General features: G+C 50.4%; 1 protein-coding gene across 1 annotated transcript in view; it reads left to right on the forward strand.

Annotated features, from left to right (window-relative positions):
• The first annotated feature begins 2306 nt into the window (after nucleotides 1-2306).
• Nucleotides 2307-6945, forward strand: part of ST3GAL2 (ST3 beta-galactoside alpha-2,3-sialyltransferase 2) — a 55723-nt gene continuing 51084 nt past the window's right edge. The window contains exon 1 of the mRNA XM_020963609.2: nucleotides 2307-2398. The gene's annotated coding sequence lies outside the window, so the exon portion shown is untranslated. The remainder of the gene's footprint in view (nucleotides 2399-6945) is intronic.

Below are 6945 nucleotides of genomic sequence, written 5' to 3' on the forward strand. Positions count from 1 at the left end.
GGGGAAAGGCAGAGACCTGAATCCCCTAGGCATCTGCCCATTCTGGTGTCCTGTAAATTTGCTGGGATCACTTCAGGGGAGTTGGGCTACCTTGTACCTAGTGCTTAAAAAAAAATTAAATATTATTTCACTTACACAACAATCCTGTGACATAAGTACTATTCTTACCCTCACTTTACAGGTGAGGGGGAAACTGAGGCAGAGGTCAAATGACTTGCATAGGGTTACCTTATTGTTATTGTTCAGTCACAACAGACTCTGCGTGCTCCCATGGATAAAGTCCTGACAAAGACCATGGGGTTTTCTTGGCAAAGATACTGGAGTGATTTGTCACTTCCTTCTCTAATGTGTCCCCATTTTACAGATGAGGAACTGAGACAAATAGGGGTTAAGTGGCTTGCCCAAGGTCACACAGCTAGTTAGTGTCTGAGGCTGGTTCTGAACTCAGATCTTCCTGACTCCAGGCCCAGTGCCCTATCCACTGCACCCCCTAGCTTCCCTGACAGTTACATTAGCTGTGCATAAATGTCTGAGGCTGGATTTGAATTTAGGACTTTCTGACCCCAGGTCCAGAGTTCTAGCTACTGTACCAGCAACTGCCTGTGAGAGGCTGTGTGGAGTAGTGGGCAGAATCCTTGATTAGGAGTCTGGAAGATCTGAGTTCAAATTTCACTTCACCCATTTATTAGCTGTGTGACCCTGGGCAAGTCATTTAAGCCTTAGTCTGCTTATTGCAAAATGAGTCGATGGCTTCTAAGGTCTCTTCCAGCTCAAAATCTACAGCAGAAATGCCTATTGTAGGCAGAGACATATATTAGGTGCAGAAAGTTTCTCAAGGAAAGAGGAGAAAAGGACCCTGCTCTCAGGGGCTGGAGGGATTGACTATGTCAAAGAAGGGGTAGTTGGGGAGACTCCCATGCTAGAATAACAACAATCCCCTAAATTGCTTCATGGAGCACTATTCTTCCGAAGTGTTTGAGGCATGACAAATCCACGAGGGCAAGGGTGGAAATTATTAGTCTTTTTTTTTTAAGGGAAATTGAGGCACAAAGAACCTCAGGCTGGTACAAGAACAACATAGGTTTAACTCGACCTCCAAGTCTGTTCTCTGATTTCTTCATTTGGTACCAGATCCCTTGGAGACACTTCTCTCCTTCCGTTGCAGTGGGGCCCCCAGCCTTGGGCCCGAGCCTCATTCACTCCTCTGTCCAATCCAGCTTTCAGAACTCTGGGCACCTGGCCAACCCCAGCTCCAGATTCCTTGGTCTTTGTGGGTTAGATCGGATTAGTTCCCCCCACCCCACCTCCCACCCCCTGCCTGGGTGTAGTGAGGCTGTAGGCCGGGATTGGGGGGGAGGGGGACGATCCCGAGCCCAGGAAGCCCGGGTGGGGTGGGATGGAGACCCTTTCTGAAATGGAATTGTACGGTCTTTAAGCGCACGCTGGCTTCGCTACCCCGGGCCAGGAGGCAGCTGCACAACAGCTGGTGTACTTCATTGCTGAGCGGGGGCCCCCACCCCCGGCCAAGTTTGCGTTTCAACTTCACTGCTCTCCAACCTCCTTCGGGATGCAGGTACCAACGACGTGGCTCGGTGCACTGCAGACCGCTTGGCCATAGTGGCTTCATTTCACATCTGCTTGACAAAGGCTAATCAATCCTCTTTTCCATTCCCCCACCCCCACCCCTTTCCCCGCAAGCGAAGGGAGACCGGGGGAGATCTGCATTCTGGGAATGGAGGTTCCTCAGCCCCCTTCGCCCTCCTTTACCAGGAGACCCCTCCAACGCTAGATATACTACAAGACCCACAATGCACACCCCCGGCCCGCGCCGCGCCTTGGGGGTTGTAGTCCCCCTTCTCCCAGCTTTCTGTAGACAGTTGGGGCTGAGCGGGGACCCAAACTCCATTTCCCAGCATGCCCAAAATGGAGAGGGAAGGGGAGCGGAGAGGATGGACGGGTTGGGGGACTGGAGAGGGGTATGAATGGGGAGCGGGCAGCCGGCCCCCGCTCCATACCAGGAGCATCCAGCCTTCAGACCGGCGCCTGGGGTGGGGGTGGAGAAAAGAGAGGGGAGGGGAGGGAGAGGAGGAGAAGGCAGCTCGCTTAGCCAGGGAAGGGAGGAGGGAGGAGCAGAAGGGAGGAGGAAGAGGAGGGAGGGGACTCTCACTGGCGGCGGCGGCGGCGGCGAGCGGAGGGGGCCGGCGGAGCTAACGGATCTGGGGCGCAGGCTGCTGCTGCCGCTGCTGCTGCTGCTGGTGTTGCTGTTGCTGTTACTGCTGCTGCTGCTGCTGCGGCCACTGCCACGGCTGGTAGGTAACAACGCCTGCCTGCAACAGCACCCCCAGCATTGGAAGGAGGAGGAGGACGCGGCGGCGGCGGCGGCGGGGACGGCACCCAGGTACCTGGGCGGGGATGCGGGAGGGCGGCGTTGGGGGATGTTGGCTCCCCGAGCCGGGGCTTTGTCCCCGCCCCTGCAACTTTCCCCTGGGGGACCCGCGCAGGGCTCCCTGCTGGGGAGCCACGTGGGGGGAAGGGGTGCGAGGAGGGAGAGGAGGCTCCCCTCCCCCGACCGCTGCCATCGGGGCCGTCAGACTAGCTCTAGCCCCTGCCCAGCCCGTTCCCCAGGGACCAGAGTTGCCAAGGTGACGATCGTTTCCCCCCTTTTCCTTCCCCTCCCCCCAACTCTCCAACACACTCGCAACCTTCCTTCCCCCTTGGGTCGTCTGGCAGCTTGGCCTTGCCAAGCCTTCCAAAGTCCCTAAGCTATGGTTTGGGGTCCAGCCCTGTCTTGACTTGACAGCTAATCTTCCTTGTACTGGGGAGAAGACAGAAAGCAGTACTCCTCTGTCCTCTGGAAACTCAGAAAACTCAGAAGAAATGGGAAATGGTGAACCCAGGAGCCTCCGGACTGTTCATTCCATTGTTAGATCCCGGGTACTCGGTGCTCCTCTGGAAGCAGACAAAACTTGTCAGACCCAGTTGCATTGGGTTTAGTTTTCCCGAGTCCCTCTTTGCTTTCTAGCCACTGGTTTTCCTTACCACGCCATTCCCCCAGTCCTCACCCCTCCTACCCTCTCATAGAACCTACTTCTCACTTCCTCCGGCCTACAAGTAAGTCACTAGCCTCTGCTTCGTGTGGCCAAGCTTCCCTTCTGGTTCCTGTTTCTCACCGTTCTACCCTACCCCCAGCTCCCCTCTTTCTTTTGGCTCTTTCTTTTCTTCAATGCACAGAACTTAAAATGGGGGTGGGGGGAGAGCCAAAGTGAAAGTGGGGCAAGAAGGATTGTTTAATAATTTTGCAACTCCCCCCTTCCCCCACTCAAGTTCTGTCTGTTTGGAAGTAGCCTCCAGAGTTGTCCTTAGTTAGCTGGGTGGCTCTACTCCTTATTCTTCCTTTGGGACAGTTAGCCAGGGAGCTGGTTTCCTGTCTTGGGTGATCATTTCTTCCCCAGGCCCCCCCCAGTGATTTCTTCCAGGTGGGATCTTAAGATCCCCAGAGACAATGTGGCTGGGGAGAAACATCTCACCTTGAAATTGTTAGGCAGGTAGCTATCTATGACTGGGAGACAAGACTCCTGGCACTTATTTTGGATTCTGCTGCTGACTTCTCGAGTGATGCTTGCGAAATGCCTTGAGCTCTTAGGAGAGAGGCAGTCTCTGTAGGCGGTGATCTCTATTCTAGCAGAGAGCTGAAGGAGAAGGTTAGCAGGAGCCGCACAAGTATCTCTAACCTTAGGGGTATGCGATCATGGGCAGGCAGTTGGTGTGATGGTGGAGTTTCATAGTTGTTGATGGATTGTGTGTTTCCTGAATGCCCAGTGGCTTTCACTAGGTGGAGGCTTAGCTTTAACTTGGAGTAATGGAATCAAATGCTCATCAGTCCTGGACCACAGATAAGGTGATTTAGACTCTATTAAGGTGTTGTTTTGTTTTGTTTTGTTGTTCTGGACCTATGAAAGTCCTGTATCTCCTTTGGGGTCCTACCTATCAGTAATTCCCTGTCCCACAGCCCAATTTCCCAGCAAGAGCCCTGCAAGCTCTTGGAAGTGTGTGGGAGAGTGAGGCTCTTGGGAGTTTTGCTGGGTCCTGAATGAGCTGTCTTGATCCAAACCAGATGGGCCCCTCTCCTTCCACGGCAGCTAAGAAAAGAAAGCTATTACCCTTGTAACTTGAGCATGAAGAGAGAGAAGGTTGGAGTGGGGGTGTCACATGCACATTTTTCTTTCCAAGAGAAGCCTCTCTCCTTTAAGTTTGGGTGTATGTATGTATGCATGCGTGAGCAGGCGGGTCCATGTGGTGAAGTAGTGCAGTTGGTGGATTATTGTACATTTCCTGGATTCACAAAGTCTTTTCACAAGCCAACCTGAGTGAGTTCCTAAAGTAATGAGATTAAATGGCTGATTACCCCCCTCCCCCAAAGTACACACACACACACACACACACACACAACACACACACCCATCTCTGGCCAAGGAGAGGGACTTCTCAACAGGAGCTAGCCAAGTCTAGCAGGAACAGGCAGCCTTGGTCTGAAATTGCTGCTAGTTTGTAGATCTTAGCAGTGGGGGTATTGACCTCTAGTTCTCTTTTGCTCAGGTTTCAAACAAGAGAAAATTCTGGGCTAATAGGATCAGGGTTAATAGGACCAGGGGCTGGAGTCCAAGTAGAAAGTAGAACAACTGATTCTTTCCCAAAGAATTCCTCACAATGGTCCATGAGGAGCTACTCTAGCTGAAGAATTGTGGGGAAGAGAAGGAAGAGGTCTTCTCCTGCTACACCTCCTTCCAGCTTGCTTCCTCTGGCCGTTTCCCTGGGGGAGAGCTCTTCCAGCCTTTTTCTCTGGCCCTCATGTCCCATTCAGGTATGTTCAGGTACGAATGTTTTATATACTCTCAGGCCCACCCAAGCAGCCTTAATCTTTCAGAAATTCACTGTTGACACTGAAATCTGTTGACAAAATTAGCCTGTAGCTACTTAATAGAAAACCGTGAATTGAAAGACCTAGGACTAGAGGAGCAGATGAAATTGCTTTTCTACAATGACTTAAAGTTCAGGAAAAAAATTCAGGCTTTTTTTTTTTTTACAAAAGGAGGCTATGGCTTCTCAGAGGCCTGAGGAATCAGGTTTGTCCAGAGTCCTCTTATTAAAGGCAGCAGATGTTGACGACCTCAAACAAAGGCAAGGGCAAGACCGAGTCAGACCAGCTCCCAAGGGAACCAAAACATCTGGAAAAGGATTAATAATCATTTGGGTTGAACTTAATACTCAAATGGTTCTGTGATCTCATTGATTGATAGGGGAGCTCCCACCCATAGTGCAGCTTGAAACCCAACTGTGCCTGCCCACTGAGTATGACTCCCATCATCCAGAAAGTTTGGGTGCACCTCCTGTGGCAAATTTTGGGGAGTTGTGTTTAAGCATTGTTTTGAGAAACTGCTGCCTTTTGTTTTAAGTCACACTCATTTCTAAATATTCCCCTCCCACCTCCCTTACCAGTGAATCTTCCCATGTTATAAAGATTAAGATAATAATGATAAAAAAAACTGTTCAGCAAAGCCAACCAAACATTAACTGTCAAGTATACATATATAATTCCACATTTCTGTGGTGAAAGGAAGAAGGTGTATTTTCTCATTTGGGCCTAACTTGGGCACTATAATGATTACATTGTATTTTTATTTCTCAGAAGCCTTTCCATTTATCTCATTTTAGTCTTACAAAACCCCTGCCAGGTACATATGGTGAGTGTTCTTATATCCAGGCAGGGAAAGTAAGGTCCAGTGAAATGACTGCCCTATATTACAGAGAAGGACCAGGGCTAGTGCCCGGCCCTGACATTCAGGTTGGGGTTTCTGCATGGCTTACTCTAAAGGTTTCTGGGCAAATATAGGATCACCCTCTGAGGTAGTTCTCCACTGGAATCCAGCAGCCAAGTGGGTTCCAAATTCCCTGCACTGCTGCAATCATTAGGAGCTTCTGGACCCATGTTTGTGGTGATTGTTGACTTTGTGGAAGTTTGGGCTCACTTCCATCCTAAAGAAGTGAAACATAAGGCTTGAGGAAGACTGGATAGACAGCTGTTGGGATCTGAAGTAGGTACAGAGACTAGATATATAGGAATAGGGCAGCTGGGTGGTGCAGTGGCTACAGCACCTGAGCCTGGGATCAGGATGACTCATTTTCCTGTGTTCAAATCTGGCCTCAGACACTTAGTAGCTGTGCTACTCTGGGCAAGTCATTTCACCCTGTTTGCCTCAGTTTCCTCATCTGTAAAGTGAGGTGAAGAAGAAAATGGCAAACCGCTCTAGTGTCTTTGCCAAGAAAACCCCAAGCGGGGTCACAGAGAGTCAGATACAACTGAAGAATAACCGAACTGACATCGAGCCAGGACCTATTCATTGCTCAACTCCCTCTACCAAGGCACGCACCTGCCCTGCAATTTGTAATCTTAAAACTTTGCCCAGAACATTGAGAACTTCCGTGACTTACGCAGAATCACCTAGGGAGTCCATGACAGAGGTGGGATGGTGTGTCAGAGAGGTAGCGTGGACAAAGGCCAGGAAGCTGCCCCTGAAGCCAGCAAGTATCTGGTGTTAACCTGAGGCTTTAAAGGTTGCAAAGTGCTTTAAAAAATCTCTCCTAATCTCACAGTAACTCTTTTAGTCAATCGTCGATAAATATTAAGTGGCCATTAAGTGCCAGCCACAAAGTAGGTAAGGATTGGAAGTATTATTCCATTTAAGTAAATCGGGGCTTAGAGAGATCAGGTGACTTGCCTAAGATCACACCTGTAAGGGTGAGAGGTGGTCGTCTAACCTGGGTCGTTAGTATAACAAACCTGCCTGCAGCTGAAGGCTCTGTCTGTTCCCTTTTGTCTCTGGACAAATGAGTGCCCTCAGCAGAGGTTGGCTGGGGCATCTTTCCTTCCCTTCCCTGTTTGGCTTC

This window comes from Phascolarctos cinereus, unplaced genomic scaffold, assembly GCF_003287225.1.
Source record: "Phascolarctos cinereus isolate Bilbo 61053 unplaced genomic scaffold, phaCin_HiC Scaffold_2;HRSCAF=192, whole genome shotgun sequence".
NCBI classification, from domain to species: domain Eukaryota; kingdom Metazoa; phylum Chordata; class Mammalia; order Diprotodontia; family Phascolarctidae; genus Phascolarctos; species Phascolarctos cinereus.